The sequence below is a fragment of the Mastomys coucha genome, unplaced genomic scaffold (assembly GCF_008632895.1).
Source record: "Mastomys coucha isolate ucsf_1 unplaced genomic scaffold, UCSF_Mcou_1 pScaffold1, whole genome shotgun sequence".
NCBI classification, from domain to species: domain Eukaryota; kingdom Metazoa; phylum Chordata; class Mammalia; order Rodentia; family Muridae; genus Mastomys; species Mastomys coucha.
The window spans coordinates 75,367,288-75,382,701 of record NW_022196891.1 but is presented as its reverse complement, the minus strand read 5'-3'; the positions used below and the strand labels follow the sequence as shown (position 1 = coordinate 75,382,701).

The window sequence follows — 15,414 nt, the reverse complement described above, 5'->3', positions numbered from 1 at the left end:
AAAAAAAAAAAAGAGGTTTGAGAAGTCCATAATCTACTAAATACCTCACAACATGGGGACCCCCATTTTTCTCCTTTCAATGCATGTGGAACAATTGTCCTTCTGTCCACATATCTACCAGGCCTGTGGTTCTTTGGCCTTCACCGTATAAAGGTTGTGTGTCAGACTTGGTGCTGGTGAGAAAGACACAGGGCTGTGTAGTTCTTCCCAGCCTGGTAGGTTTGGGGTACAGATACTCTGGTGGATGGAGTTTGGGGTACAGGAGCAGCTGCTATGGCTGAACTGTTGCCCTTCTCTGTGTGATGTTGGGGACTGAACCTACGGCCTCATGCATGGGAGGCAATGACTCTAAAACTGGCCTATTTCCCCAGCTCATTCCTTTCTTTCTTGAAGCCTGAGAATAAGGGATACCACATCTGCCTGTGCCGTAGAGAGGGACTGCTTCCCATTGAGAAACTGAGGCTAAAAAAGCATGTCCTGGGATCAGAAATGTCTTGAAAAATCTGTGGGAACCATAGGAAATTCAGCGTTGGCCAACCAAGTGTCCGGAGCGCCTGTGCCTCGGCTCTCCCACTGCTTCATGCTCAGCCTTGAGAGACTCAAGAGCCAGCTGTGCTGCCCTCCTCCGCCCTACGGAAGTCTGAAGCTTCTAATGAGGAGGACATCTTGCTCTTCCAGACTCCTCACCAGCGTCTAGGATACAATCGTGTGTTATCACATCACACAGGACAGGGACAGTGCAAAGGAAATGGTCACAGTCATCGGAGTGGCCCGAGGGGATCTGCGCCTCGACAGGTGACTTCTGCTGGATGCAGTAGGCTGGGCGTTCATGTTTCCCCAAAAGTCACACACGAAAAGGAACCCATCCCCATCCCTCAGATGACGGCAGAAGCATAGAGATCATGTCAAGAGGGTGGTAAAGCTCTCTGGCTTAGTCATTGTTCTAGTGCTGTGAAGAGACGCCACGACCAATGCAACTGTTATGAAAGAAAGCATTTCATTGGAGGCTTGCTTACAGTTTCAGAGCTGTAGTCCATTGTCAATTGTCACCCCGTAGGGAACACGGCAGCACACAGGCAAATATGATGCTGGAGAAGTAGCTGAGAGTTACTTCTTGATTCGAAAGCAGGAGGAAGAGAAAGTGACAGTGGGCCTGGCTTGGCCTTTTAAAAACTCAAAGCCCACCCTCCACACGCACCCCACCTCCCCACCTCCCACCCCACCCCCACCCCCGTGGCACACTTCCTCCAGCATGGCCACACCTCCTAATCATTCTCAAGCAGTGCCCCTCCCTGATGACACAGCATTCAAGTATGTGAGCCTATGGGGGCCATTCTTATTCAAACCACCACCCTCTCTCAGAGGGAATACAGGCTCTCATAAAAGAGACTCTAAACAACAGCAAGCCAGTCTTTCCTGGCAAGGGAAAGGACACAGAAGAAGCAGGGTGAGGAGAAGAGTGTGAAGCAGAGAGCAGCCATGAGGAGGCCTTCTGAGAACTGAAGAAAACGAGTCTGTCCAGCCTACCCAGCTCACGCATTCCACTGTGCACCCTGGGGTAACCATCCTTGCCCCACCGGCTTCTGACCAGTGATGACAAGTTTGCTCACTGGTTAGCCAGGAGACATTTCTACAAGCCTCCAGCAGGCTGCGGGCATCCCTGCATCCCTCCCCTCCACAAGGGGCAAGATGATGATGAGAGTGGTGACTGAACAAAACCAAGAACCTTGACAAACTCCTCACAGACCCCAGAGAGCCAGCCCACAGACACCGGCTCTGCCTCCTGCCGCTGCAGCTTTCTCTTAGGAGACCAAGGGGCCACGTCAACAGGCCTGGGTATCATGTCCACCTCTGTAGATCATCAGCCGGCGGCTTCCCCTCACCCAGCAACGGCTTCATCACCCGTCAGGGGACAGGAACCATGTGTCTTGTTCTTACTCTTTCCTTCATCAAAAACTTTGGAGAACTTAACTATCCAAAAAGGAATTACTATGTGCTGTGTGTACAAAGGAATATCTACTGCATGCACAGAACAACCCACAAAGCCAGACACTGATGAGTCGCTAGTGGCGAGCATGAGTGCAGGTCAGGAGACAGACGTGGGTGGGCAATACATCAGCAGAAACAAATTCTGTGGAAGCTAACACAGAACTGGGAAGCCAATGCGAGCTTCCTAACCTCCACTCAGCTTCCGCTGCCTCCTTCTGAGCCACCACAAAGTGTACGACTGGAATCACTGGGAACTACGAGCACGCTATAAAAAGATAAATTAAGTCCCACACAAAGCCCGCAACCCTCGGTTTCCTTCCCCCGGTGGATATGCCCCATGCAGGAAGCAGAAGGCCCAGTCAGGCCTATGAAAACCAGGCCTTTGTATTGAGTTTACCACCCTGGCTACAAAATAAATAAATAAATAAATAAGTAATGCTCATAAAGCCATCACAGGCCAACCTGCAGCTGCCACTGGCTCCCTCCCTCGGCCTGTGAGACAGCCGTTCTCGGATGAATGCACTCTTAACTGCACAGCTCACTTTATTAGCCGCCTTGACCTCCAATAAAACCTTTAGTCTCACGATATCTGAAACCTGAGACAGGATGTCCACTGAGTCATCGACCTCTTGTGATCCTTTCAGCGCTCTGCAAGCACACAGGCGCACGCGCACGCACACACACCCATACATAAACCACATGCACACCCACATGCATGCGTGCACACACACACAACTCACATATACTCACATCCATGCAAACCCACATGCATGCGTGCACACACACACACACAACTCACATACACTCATATCCATACTACACATGTCACACACATATCTCACATCCACACATCCACACCACAAACACATACACACACACACATCCCACACCCATATCACATACACTGCAACCACCCAATCACACACAACTCACATATACCTCCCCCCAACACACATACTCATCTCAGATTCATACCACATATATCACAAACACATACACACACACACACACACACCTCTCACATATATACCACATATGTCACACACATGTCACATATGACACACACATCTTACATATACAACAATGTACACATACACAGCAAGCACCTATGCGCATCCCAAATATGTATACACAGGCACATACACTACACACACGGACACACCGCACATATAGCCTGTCACAAAGCACCCTGGGAATTGCAGACCGAATTGCATCAAAAAATTTGGGGGCAAAGAAGAATAATGGAGCATCCGGCAGCTAAGGACAGAATCAACCAAAGGAATGAGGAGGGTTACTTATGCTTAGGCCAGAATACTGAGCAAGGGTCTGTCCCTGGGTGCCCTGGCAGCGCTGTGTTTATAGGCACTCAGAGAGCACCATGGAAGGAGGAGTGACAGGGGTATCTGCCCAGGGCCTGCTGCCCTGGGATGATATCAACTCTACTTCAAGCTCCCAGCATGCTCTGGGCTCACAAAAGCCAAATGCAGCTTTGCTGTTAATATTAGGTCCCCTCAGCTGTATCTGGATGAAAACCCAGAATGTTGTATTTGAAATAAGAGTTAGCGAAAGAGTCCCCAGGACGTAGGTTATCTCAAGGGACATTCTGAGCTAGTGATAAAGGAGCAAAATGGAACTGAAGGTAACTGAAAGGACGAGAAAGTCCCCAGGACGCGTAGGTCATCTCAAGGGACATCCTGGAACTGAAGGTAACTGAAAGGGACCCTGATGACCCAGCAGGCAGCTACCTTCCCTGTCCTTTCCCCAGACGGCAGCATTCAATGTGACAGGAGCCTTCATGGCAGGCCCCAGATGTGCAGGGTGTAAATATGTAAATACTGGCCTAACAGTGGTGATGAGTCTAAGATGCAGACAGAAGGGGAATCAAGACAGGGAAGGTGTATGTGAGTTGTGTGTGATTGGGTGGTTGCAGTGTATGTGGTATGGGTGTGTGTGTGTGTGTGTGTGTGTGTGTGTGTGTGTGTGTGTGTAGGGGGTGTGTGTGTGTAGATGTGGTGTATGTGATATGGATGTGAGATATGTATACAGGGTTTCTCTGTGTAGCTCTGGCTGTCCTGGAACTAACTCACTCTATAGACCAGGCTGGCCTCGAACTCAGCAATCCGCCTGCCTCTGCCTCCCAAGTGCTGGGATTAAAGACGTGTGCCACCACTGCCCAGCTCGACAAAAGAGCTCTTAATTTAATGATGATCCCAATGTTTAGAGTCCTCGTATTCATTCCTAAACTACCAAGAGAGAGAGAAAAGCTCCCCCACATTCTTACTCAATCCTAATCAATAGGACAGATATTCTTAATATAAATGATAAGCATTCCCTTTCACGGTCTGTAAGGCTGAACTTTCCCCAAAAATACTCCTTACCAAACTGATCTCTTAAAATCACCCGTCCTCTCGATTATATAAGTTTATTTTGTTTACAAGCAACAGAGGAGACAGCAAATGGGATTTACTAAAACACCAGGGTGAGGGGGGCTGGCTCAAGAATGACAGCACTTCTGTCACTGGAAGCAGTAACAGGAAGATCACCAGTCAGTGCTACACGCCAAGACCCTAAAACACAACAACAAAACCAAACAAAGAACATGTACAATGGGTCCGGGGACACGCTCAGCGGTAGAGTGCGTGCTCAGCATATACGAGACCCAGGGTTCCATGCCTGGCACAGACAGAGACAGGCAAACCATATCGGTCTATGGCACCTTCACCAGAGTTCCGTGGCATGGCAGCCTGCTAAGCAGCTTCAGACCCTTGGCTTAACCAAAACCCCATCTCAGATGTGCCAGGCCCAGCCTTCTGGGCTGGGAGGGAGAGACTCTCTCTAGGTTTGCAGACACCTGTGGACTTGGGAGAGAATACTGCTGACTCTCATTCTCAGTCTACGGGAGAAATCTGTCCAGTGTTCAGAGGTCTTGGATCAGATGCCCGACACCAAAGGGGGGAGGAAGAGAAGAAAAAGGACAAGGAAGGAGGAAGAGGAAGAAGAGGAGGAGGAGGAAAGCAAAGAAAGGAGAGGCAGAGGGAGGGTATGGGAGAATGGGAGGCAGAGAGAGACAGAGAGAGATCCAACTATGCTAAGATTCCCAATGCTAACTCTGATGGAAACCACACTGTACCTCCACGACCAGACAGTCCAATTCACCTATCTGGGATTGTACCAACCTCCAGGACTTAGACAACACACAACTCCAAACACACAACTGAGCCAGCAGGTTATTTTTCTTGAACAGCAGTGATTGGCAGTGGGTCCCCAAATTCCACGGTTTACTCTCTGAATAACCTTTCAGTTACACAGCCCAACAGCTCCTGGCCGCTGCCCTTTCCATTTTGGCCTCTTCTCAGTTACCGAAGAGGTCTCTCGTTACTGCATGAGGTCGCCCCATCCCATGGAGTCAGGGGAGGGGGCCAATGATATACCTCAAAAGCATCTATTAGACATAAATTGACAGCATTTCTTAGGAAGTTTGTAGCTGCTCATCGCATCTGATTAAAGAATAGAATTACACCACGCACCCACCTCAATGCCCTCAGCTGCTGTGTTAGCCTAGAAAAAAGAAAAGCCTTCCATTAAGCAATTACAAATCTCAGGCATCACTCAAATGAAATAAAAGAACTATTAAGCTTTAAAAAAAAAAATCTATATTTTGAAGAGCAGATATTTGTAATGATCATCAAAGATCTGAGAGGCATGCTGTGTAGGGAGCTAAAACAGCTTTCCAAATCTTCATGGCCGGCAACAGTACCGACCAGCAATCAGGAATGAAGAAGGAAAATAACGAGAGCCGCAATTTAGTCCCCAACCCCCTCGACACCCTCAGATGCAGTCCTAGTAGATGTTTGCTCGGCCCAGAGCCTCCCAGTCTGTGTTCAACGTTCAGAGCACGCCCTCCCTTTATATTAAGGTTTACAAGCTCCCTGCCTTCCTCATCCACTCCAACTTACAGCTGCTACCAGTGTGGGAAACTCGGCCAAGTGGGGGAGGGTGTCGTTTCTATTTCCAGCCGTCTTCACAGGGTCTGGCTGGAATCAATGCGACAGAACCAGCAAAGTAGAACTGCAAAGAAAACTGTCTGAGAAAGATAAAACTGGATTGGAAAGCAGATAAGCTGAATTCCTAGTGCTGGATTGATCAGCGTGCGCAGTCACTGAAGGAAATCTGTTCTCCTTCATTCGCCAGGGCTCAAAATGCCAAAAGCCACCTCTGTACTCCTCTCTGGAGGACTCAGAGCTGGGCTGGGGCTCTCAGGAGTGATTTCCAACTATGACCAAGACTCCCGATCCATATTCATGACAACTGGGCTAAAACGAATAGCCAGCTTCACCAACTGAGCGCCTGAACTGTTCCGAAGGGGACAGACGCCTACAGGATGAAGAATACATGTGGAAGGTTTCATTGACTTGGGGATGAAGGAATGGGAAAAGAGTTGAATATGGGAAAAGAGTTAAATGACTCCATTTTCTCCAGAGCCGTACTTCTGTTCTCCACGTTGGTGTCAGGGCCATTAGCAAAAGATGGGGAGGATGGGATGGAAGGCACAAGGAGATTGGCTTTCATTGTATTCAAGTCTTCCTTGGAAAGTCTTTGGAGTATAAGAATACAAGGTGATGGTTCGACATTATCTCACGATCACGTGACCTTCACCACAACCTGAGAGGAGGCGGGGTTCCATCAATACACTGTAGAACAGAATTGCCAAGTTCAAAAAACCCTAAGCAGCTTGCCCCTGGTCACAATTAAACAAGGCTGGTTTTGCACCAAAGTCTGATGATCGTGGGTCTTCATTTTAATGTATAAAAGAACATCAGGAATGGCAACCCCTCATAACCTCACAGTGGAGATGCTTCAAACATCTCAGTTCTCCATCCACCACTGGACACACTGGCATTCACTACCTTTCTCCAAGACTCCAGAAACTGTTCAAGCCAAGATTTCCCATAACCTCCTAGTAGCCATCTCCATGGACACTTGAGTCTGTGCCTCCTTGATTCCTTCAAAGTTCAGGGCTTACCATCGTCCTGTTCCCCAAAACTATGACTGTTTGGTTTCCATGATGCCGTGTGCTCTCCCTCTTTTTGTCTCCCCCTTTTCTAACCTGGACTGTCTCTCTGATCCCTTGGGCTTCCTGCCTCTTCAGGGCCAATGCTTACGATGCATGCTCAGTGTGCTAATGTGCCCACCTCAGATACACAGAGCTCATACCATCTGTGCATTCCACAGACTTTTTCTTTGTGGTAACTCCAAGATCCATGTCTCCACATCCAAACCCACCCTAGAGACCCCAGCCAGACCCTAGAGAACTCAGTTGGACCCTGGAGACACCAACTGGACCCTAAAGAACCCAGCTGGACCCTAGAGAACCCAGCTGGACCCTAGAGAACCTGACTGGACTCTAGAGACACCAGCCGAACCCTAGAAATGCCAGCCAGACCCCAGAGACACCAGCCAGACCTTAGAGACACCAGCCAGACCCTAGAGAACCCAACTGGACCCTAGAGACACCAGCCACACCTAGAGACATCAACTGGTCCCACTAGATGATTTAACCTCAAACTCTAGATAACTCCAACTAGTTCTGTTACACGTAGCCACTCCCACCCCCAGTAGCAAAATCTTAATACCTGTGTTCTCTATCTGATGCATGAAGAATGAATATACTTCCTGTGCCTTATATGAGCACCCATGTATGACAGATTACATCTTTCCTAACATCTCATTCATATTGCTATCACTTCAATTCAGTCTCCATAATTCACCTGCACCACTGTGGGGGACCTCCTAATGGGACTCCAGGACACTGTCACAAGACACCCTCCCTCACAATACACAACTGATATTTCAGTCCCCTCCTGGATACCTTCCAATGTCTGCCCATTGCTACAGAGAAAGTTCTGATTCTTTTTTCTCACAAGGCCCCCAATTCCCTCCCTTAACACCTCTCCAGCCCATTACACACACACACACACACAGAGAGAGAGAGAGAGAGAGAGAGAGAGAGAGAGAGAGAGAGAGAGAGAGAGAACAACACATCCCTTAAGTTCTCCAGTGTACATAACCCCCTTCGCCCTTCCCTCTACCTGGAACATCTCTGCTTCAGGGTGTTCCTATCCGGCCCATCTTTCTAAAGTCATTTCCCACCCATCCCTAAGCTTTCTGTGCAGCTCAATTGCTGCTCTTGATATGCCGCAGTGTGACTCCCACGGTGTCTGTCTCTAAGAGCAAACTGTGTATTGCTCCAGGCAGGAATTTTAATACTTTTCATATTTTATTTATAATATGATATAATACTACATTGGTACATGAATGAGAATCAGAAATGATCATTGGTATATGACTATCAAAGAAAAAAACAATAAATAATGTATTATCAAGTTGAATCCAGGGGCATTTTTTTAATACAGTATGACTGAGTAGGCTTTATAGCAGGAATTCAAGGAGAGCTCATCACCAGAAAATCAGTGATGATGATTTCCATTAAAAGTTCTTGGTAGAGCTGCAGAGATGGTTCAGTGGTCTAGGCCACTGGCTGCTCTTCCAGAGGTCCTGAGTTCAATTCCCAGCAACCACATGGTGGCTCACAACCATTTGTAATGGGCTCAGATACCCCCTTCTGGTGTATCTGAAGGCCACAACAGTATACTCACATAAATAAATAAATCTTTAAAAATAAAAAATAAAAAAATAAAAGACAAAGATCTTATGCCCTCTTCAGGTATACAGGTATATATGCAGATAGAGTACTCAGACATTTTTGAATTTTATTATTATTATTATTATTATTATTATTATTATTATTATTATTGTATTTGGTAGGTAATGATACCTGTTCCTTAGTTTAAAATAAAAAACTAAAGAGAAACTAGGGAGGTGGTTCAGTCAGTGGAATGCTGCCCTGCAAGGATAAGGAGCTGGGTTTGCTCCTAGCACCCATGTAAAGTATCCAGGCACAGTGACAGGCACGTGCCTGCAATCTCAGGCCAGGCAGGCAGAGGCAGGAGGATCTTTGGGGTCTGCTGTCCAGTGTCAGTCCAGAAGAACTGGTAAGCTTTGGAATGAGAGACCCAGGCTCAAAAATAAAGTCAGAAAGAGGCTAAGGAAGACGCTCAACATTGACCTTGACCTCTGACCCTCACCTTCTCCCACACATGGACACAACACAAAGCACTAAACAAAGTGGGAGTGTCTGAGGAGCACTCGCTTGCAAGGCTGGGAGTGCAGCATAAGTCCATTGTTCTCTAACACTTAGTATTTAACTCTCTGGCCCCTTGGGAGATCTTCTGGGTATATAATGAACTGTATAGATCAATTTCTTATTTTCTAAAATATTGATCTATTCAGTTTTCCCCCAAACCTTTTAATAAACCAACCATTTCCCCACCACTGGTTAAAGACACTACTATGATCACAAACCAAATTCTCAGTTGTACTCCAGTCCATTCCTATATTTTGTTTTCTATTGAATGTTTTTCTGTTTCCTGTGTGCCAATACTACACCATTTAATTATAAAAAATAAAAATAATTAATAAAAAAGAATCTTTTTTTTACCAACGTGTTTGGTAGGGATAGACTTTAAGTTAGCTACATAGTGAGTTCAAGACCAACCTGGGCTAAATGGTACACTTTTTGAAAAACAAAAAGAATAAAATGTTAATCAAGGAAGTAAAGAGAATCCCTCTGATAGATGCCTTCCTATTCAGAATTCAATGGCCATTTTTCTCTAGAGGGATTTCTTGAGAAGGCCCAAAAACAACAGCCAGAAGGATGAGATATACATTGCAGAGGTAACTAAGGACCTCGGCACCTCTACCAGTGGACCTAATGATGATGCTCAGAAGTGAGGAAGTTCGATAGAGTGCCCGTTCAATCAGGAGTTCCTCAACCCAATGAGACCACTCAACAGGCTACGTAAGGAAAGGAAAGGTGCCTATGAGCAGACAATGGTAAAATAATACTGAAGGGAAGGGAGACCCCACACCACTCGCCAGCTTGTAATCTCTGGGGACAGAGTGGCAGGGAAGGCTAATGAGCCACGTATGCACGTATCCAGCCTCAGCCTCAGGCTCCTTTTCTTGGGTCAGGGTGGAGCCTCAGCAGATCAGCAGGGGGAAGAGCTTCTCCAAACCCATTCTATTCCAACTCAAACACCTCTATCGAGTTGTATATTTCCATCTTCCTGGTCCCCAAGGATGAAATTGTCATCGGCAAGCGCAGAAACCATTAAAATCTTCAAGCAGCAATCTCTCACTTGTTATTCTAACAGTGACCCCCAGGGGTCGTAGAGGGAAAGCGAGCTTGGATTCCCCATTCCCTGTGTGTTGTGCATGCGCGTGTGCATGCATGTGTATGTGTGTGTATGTACACGTGCGTGACTGACTATAATAACCACAATAAGCGCCTATAACTCCAAGACAAAGAGATCACACGCATCTTTATTTTGCTATGAAACTGTCTGTCAATCTTGGCACACTACTCGGCACAGAGAGACAGTAACTGTCAATCATCCATCCTTGCTCTCACCATCATGTTATCAGCTGATGATTGGTATGGTCTGTAAGTTAGCTGATCTAAATTTTAATTGGCTTAATCATTACAAACCCTGACAAACTACCAGCCTCGGACATTTAAAAATCACATTTGTCAGCCGGGCGGTGGTGGCACACGCCTTTAATCCCAGCACTTGGGAGGCAGAGGCAGGCGGATTTCTGAGTTCGAGGCCAGCCTGGTCTACAGAGTGAGTTCCAGGATGGCTAGGGCTATACAGAGAAACCCTGTCATGAAAAACTAAAAAAAAAAAAAAAAAAAAAAAAAAAAGTCTGGCAAAATGGAATGATGTGGAGGAAAAGATTGGGCTCCTCCTGGCTCCACTGGGGATGTTTTGATAAACTCTGGAGATGGCTCGGAGGGTCTCAAATGATAGATGCTCCAGGACTTCTCCATCACTCCTGCTATCAGCTGTTCTTTTATTTCAAAGAGCCAGAGGTCAAGGAAGGGCGCTGTGAAATCCTGTCTTCTAGAGATACCGTGGCTATCACAGCCATGAACTCAGAGCGGCTGTGATTACCTGCCCTGCACCTACACAAGGCCAAGACTGGCAAAATTCAGGCATCAACCAGGGTAGATGATCTCGAAGCTCTCTCCCATACTAGGGAGCTGTTGGCACTGGATATTGCCAGGGAAGGAAGAATCATTCTTTACTCTCTTTCGAGAATGTGGCCATTGGAGGGTTTCCCATGCTCCTGCGGCTGGTCTCACACCCACGCACATATAGGCAGCACTGATTAGTGGATAGTGGTTGTCAAAAAAATAAAAATAAAAGAGGGCATGAGTCTGGGATGGGACTGTGTTGGGGAGAGGAAAGGAGTTGGTTGGGAGCTAATGGAAGGTAAATGGAAGTGACCACATTTCACTGTACACATGTTTGAATATGAGAAAAAAGTTTGCATGTAGGTCTGTGTACCACTTGCATGCCTTGTGCCTCCAGAGGCCAGAAGAGGGTTGGAGCCCCTGGAAATGGAGTTACGGACAGCTGTGAGCCATCCTAAAGGAGCTGGACAATGAACCCCTGTCCTCTGGAAGAGCACTCAGTACTCTTAAAAACACGGAGTCGTGGCTCCAGACCCTCCTATCCCCAGAGTAAGGAAATGTTTTTTAAATACTTTCAAAATGAAAAGGATTCTGAAGGTGCTTTTTAAAGATGTGTTCTTAGAGTAAGGGAAATTTGTCTGGAATTCCTTTGTTATTAGTAAATATTTCAAATGTAAAGTCTAGTTTATCTATACAAAATACTAAAATGGCTTTAGGGGGTTCCTTTTAAATGGAGTTAATTTTCATATTCCTACCTCTTTTGTAACTGGCAAAATACAGAAATATTTATTTATATCTCCCCAAGTCTAGACTTCCTCGGGCTCTGGCTATTTAGAGCCCACGTTTGGTGTTTTTAACCCAGCAGACATTCTTCTCTTTCATCCCAGTTATTCCTGGGTCACCCTTCTCAGGATGTCTGGCTAATCTTGCTGATATTTCTGGGGCATAGATGGACTCAGAATATGTGACTGAGGAGAAAAAAAAAAATCAGATAGGACCATAGTTCTGAACCTTTCTTCTACATAAAAGATTTTCCTTTGTTGGTATGGAAATGAGCAGATGTCAGATAACCTTTGCCCAACCTGGAGCATTCCTGCTTTCTCCAGGGAATTTCCTCAGGCCGATGTGTCGTGGGCTTTCCACGGTCAATTCAAAAGTTCTGTCACAGCTATCAGAATGATCTAGGTTAGCTCAAAAAAAAAAGGAAAGGTTCGTTCCTTGGCTGCTCTTTCTGGCTCGGTGCCTTGACCGTCTATAAAAACGGGAAAGGTGTGCTCACCACAACGCAGGAAATGTTTAATATTTACACAGTGAAACATGACTGTGGGGGAGGGGGGGAGAAGGACAATCCTCACTGGAAGTCCCAACACTTTTCCACAACGCTACTCTTCTGTTTTATCTGAGCACTTCCACTTAACCAACGCTAAAAAAAAAGAAAGGCTACAAGCTGGCAAGCACTTTCCTACTGAGGCACTAAGAGGCAATCAGAAGGGTTTGTGGCCTGACACCAGGATGGCACTGTCTCCTGGCCCAGGTAAGTTGCTCCTGAGAGGATGAATTCAGAGCAGAGTGTTCACTCCCCGGGTTTTGAGATGACGGGCAACAATCAGGCTTATGGCTGAAATCTGCCTCTCCTCTTGATTCCCTCTCTAGAAAACTCAAGTTATTATTACCATCGCCATCTTTCTCTCTACACGTCTTACTCCTGTCAACATTGTCATCCGGGTTACCCAGCTACATCCAAGTCTCATCATGGTCTAACATGAAGCCCTGTCCTCCAGTGATCATGCAACTGGACTACCCTGAAGCCCAGAGCCCAGTCTTCTAGACGACATACACTCTCAAGGATGCTCAGACTCAGGCGGCAACTCTTGGAGCACCAGAGGCAGTAGGGGACAGCCAGGTGACCCTACAGAGACTGTCTAGCACTTCATCACCTCACCTCACCCAGCCGTTCCCAAAATAAATGGAGGGGAACTAACTCTCTAGAGCTTGCTCCCAGCAATGAGCACATTGAGGGAAGTCATCTGAGAAGCACAGGGATGAGGAAGGGAACTCATCAGAACGTGACCGTGGGCATTAAGACACCCTGACTCTGTAAACCATAAACCTCCAGGATATTGTTTACTAGATAAATGTCAATTTCATATCTCTCTCTCTGAAGAATGGAAGTACTTTTCGAACCTCGCCTTGTGACAGACACTCCAGCCATCTGAACCATTGGTTTTCCATCGCTGTGTTGATGGGAATGTTAAAAGCCGGGATGAAATTCTAAAGAATTAGTTAAAAAGTATATTGTATCAAAATGTGAAAACTGACTCACTACGATTGCAAAACAAATCAGTGCCGCAAAAAGAACCAAAGCCAAACCCACTCTGAAGTAACGGATTTCAGGGCATGCTCTTCTCCTCTGCCTTCCAAATGACTACGCAGAAGGTTTTCCATACTAATACTTTACAATACTCTATTTGTGTAAATATTCCCCAAGTATGGTTAAGCATCTTAAGTGAGTTATGAAAATGGCTTTTGCTAATCACCCCTCAAAGCATGTCTTGGTCTTCCCAGACTCTTGTTCTCTGGTGCACATTACATGTTGGGGTCACAATGACATCCCTTGTTCTACTGAAACTTAACTCTTACAGGGCCTGCAGGCTACAGAGGTTCTGCTCATAAATCAACACTTACGCGGTTTGCTCATAAAGCTAGCACTGAGAAGAAATGCCTCGTCCCCAATGGACAGGACCCACCATGCAGAGGGCACCGTAGAACGCGGCATTGGTTTGATTAAAACGCTGCAAACATTAAGGACGTAATAGAAATTGTGTCTAGTTAGAAGGTGACAATGCTTAACATTTACACAATTCCTGAAGTTATCGTCCCCAAAGACAGTCAGAGGGTGGTTCATAGTAAGGCTCCACAGCTCACTTCCTAGCAATGAGCTAACCCAAAGCATCCTTATTTCTGGCTAAACCCTGTAAGCTCCCTTGTACCTAATGATGTAACAGCTTGACGCAACTCTGACAACTGTGCATGATGTTCTACTGTGTGATCTGTCAGTGACCATCCCCAGACTCACAGCTCCCCTCTCGATGCCCCTGGATCCTCGAGTACTGAGACTTGGTGTGTCCAGGATTTGGCTGCCTCTGGAGTCGTCCCCTCCTCGTACAATATGATCAGTTTCACATAACTTTTATTTCAGCCAATAAATAAAATCTGAACATATATGGCACTGCCTTGTAAGCAGTGCGAAATGAATTTTCCAGGTGGCTTCAACAAAAACAAAGCCCCCCCACCCCGTCTCTCGCACGACCCCATAAATCACCAAGCGTGCGTTAAGCTTCAACCTTTGTCTCTTCCAGTCCGTGTTCCTTCACCCCATCCCTTTTTAGGACAAGAGTTGGTGTTTCTTTACTCTTGCACAAGAGGAGTGTTCAAACAACAGCGGGAAGAAGAATCCCTAACGAGTATGTGACTTCAGTGTTCTGAGATAATGTTGGTGGCCTGTGACCTATTAGGATTACAAATATCAGCCACTGTCACATCTCAAGCACCAGGATCTCTCAAATCTATATCCATCAAGCTTCTCTCACGCCACTCCACAGCCCCTTCTTTGCAACACTCAACACAGATGAGAATACATGATGGACTGTGGATCCATCGTTAGATAAGCTCTCCTCAGAGAAGGGTAGTGTTCACAAAGAAGTGCGGTCTCAGGGGCTGTACTTTGAACTGGGTGGGAAATCAAGGAATATTAATGGAAAAAAATAAAATAAGTCTGTGTTTGGGGAAAGGTGTTAAATCAAGACAGTGTAGCATACAAGGCTGAGAAAGGCTCCTCACCCTGAGATTTACTCTTGGGGTGTCCTGGGAGATTAATGAAGGAACGACAAAAATGCCAAATTGACAATAACCCAGAGTTAATTATTCTCGAGATAAGTTCTAGATTTATAAAACCAATTCTCCCGGTGGCGATTTTTCACGTTTTAAATTTTACAGCAGTCTGTGGCTGTCTGTGTAATTGAACCCTGGTATACAAAACATCCATGTGTGTGCACGGATAAGCAGAAGAGGCAGGCAGATGTGGCTGCTTCTAAGCCCCGCTATTCGAAATCACAATATTTCATTTCAAAAGTCACATTAAAAAAAAAAATGTCATTGAACAGTGTCGACAACCTCCACAGCAATGCAGTTTTCTTGATATTTCTCTCGAACCACTGATAAAAACTCTTTGAAGTGGAAGAGTAAATATTATCATGTGATAGTACTTGGACCCAACTGTGCAAATACAATTGCATTGTGTTCTGCTCTGGGGGACGGGGGGGGGGGGG

At 46.2% G+C, this 15,414-nt stretch overlaps 1 protein-coding gene across 1 annotated transcript in view; it reads right to left on the bottom strand.

The window, feature by feature from the left end:
- Positions 1-15,414, bottom strand: part of Kif26b (kinesin family member 26B) — a 428,179-nt gene that overhangs the window by 410,433 nt on the left and 2,332 nt on the right. The window lies entirely within an intron of this gene.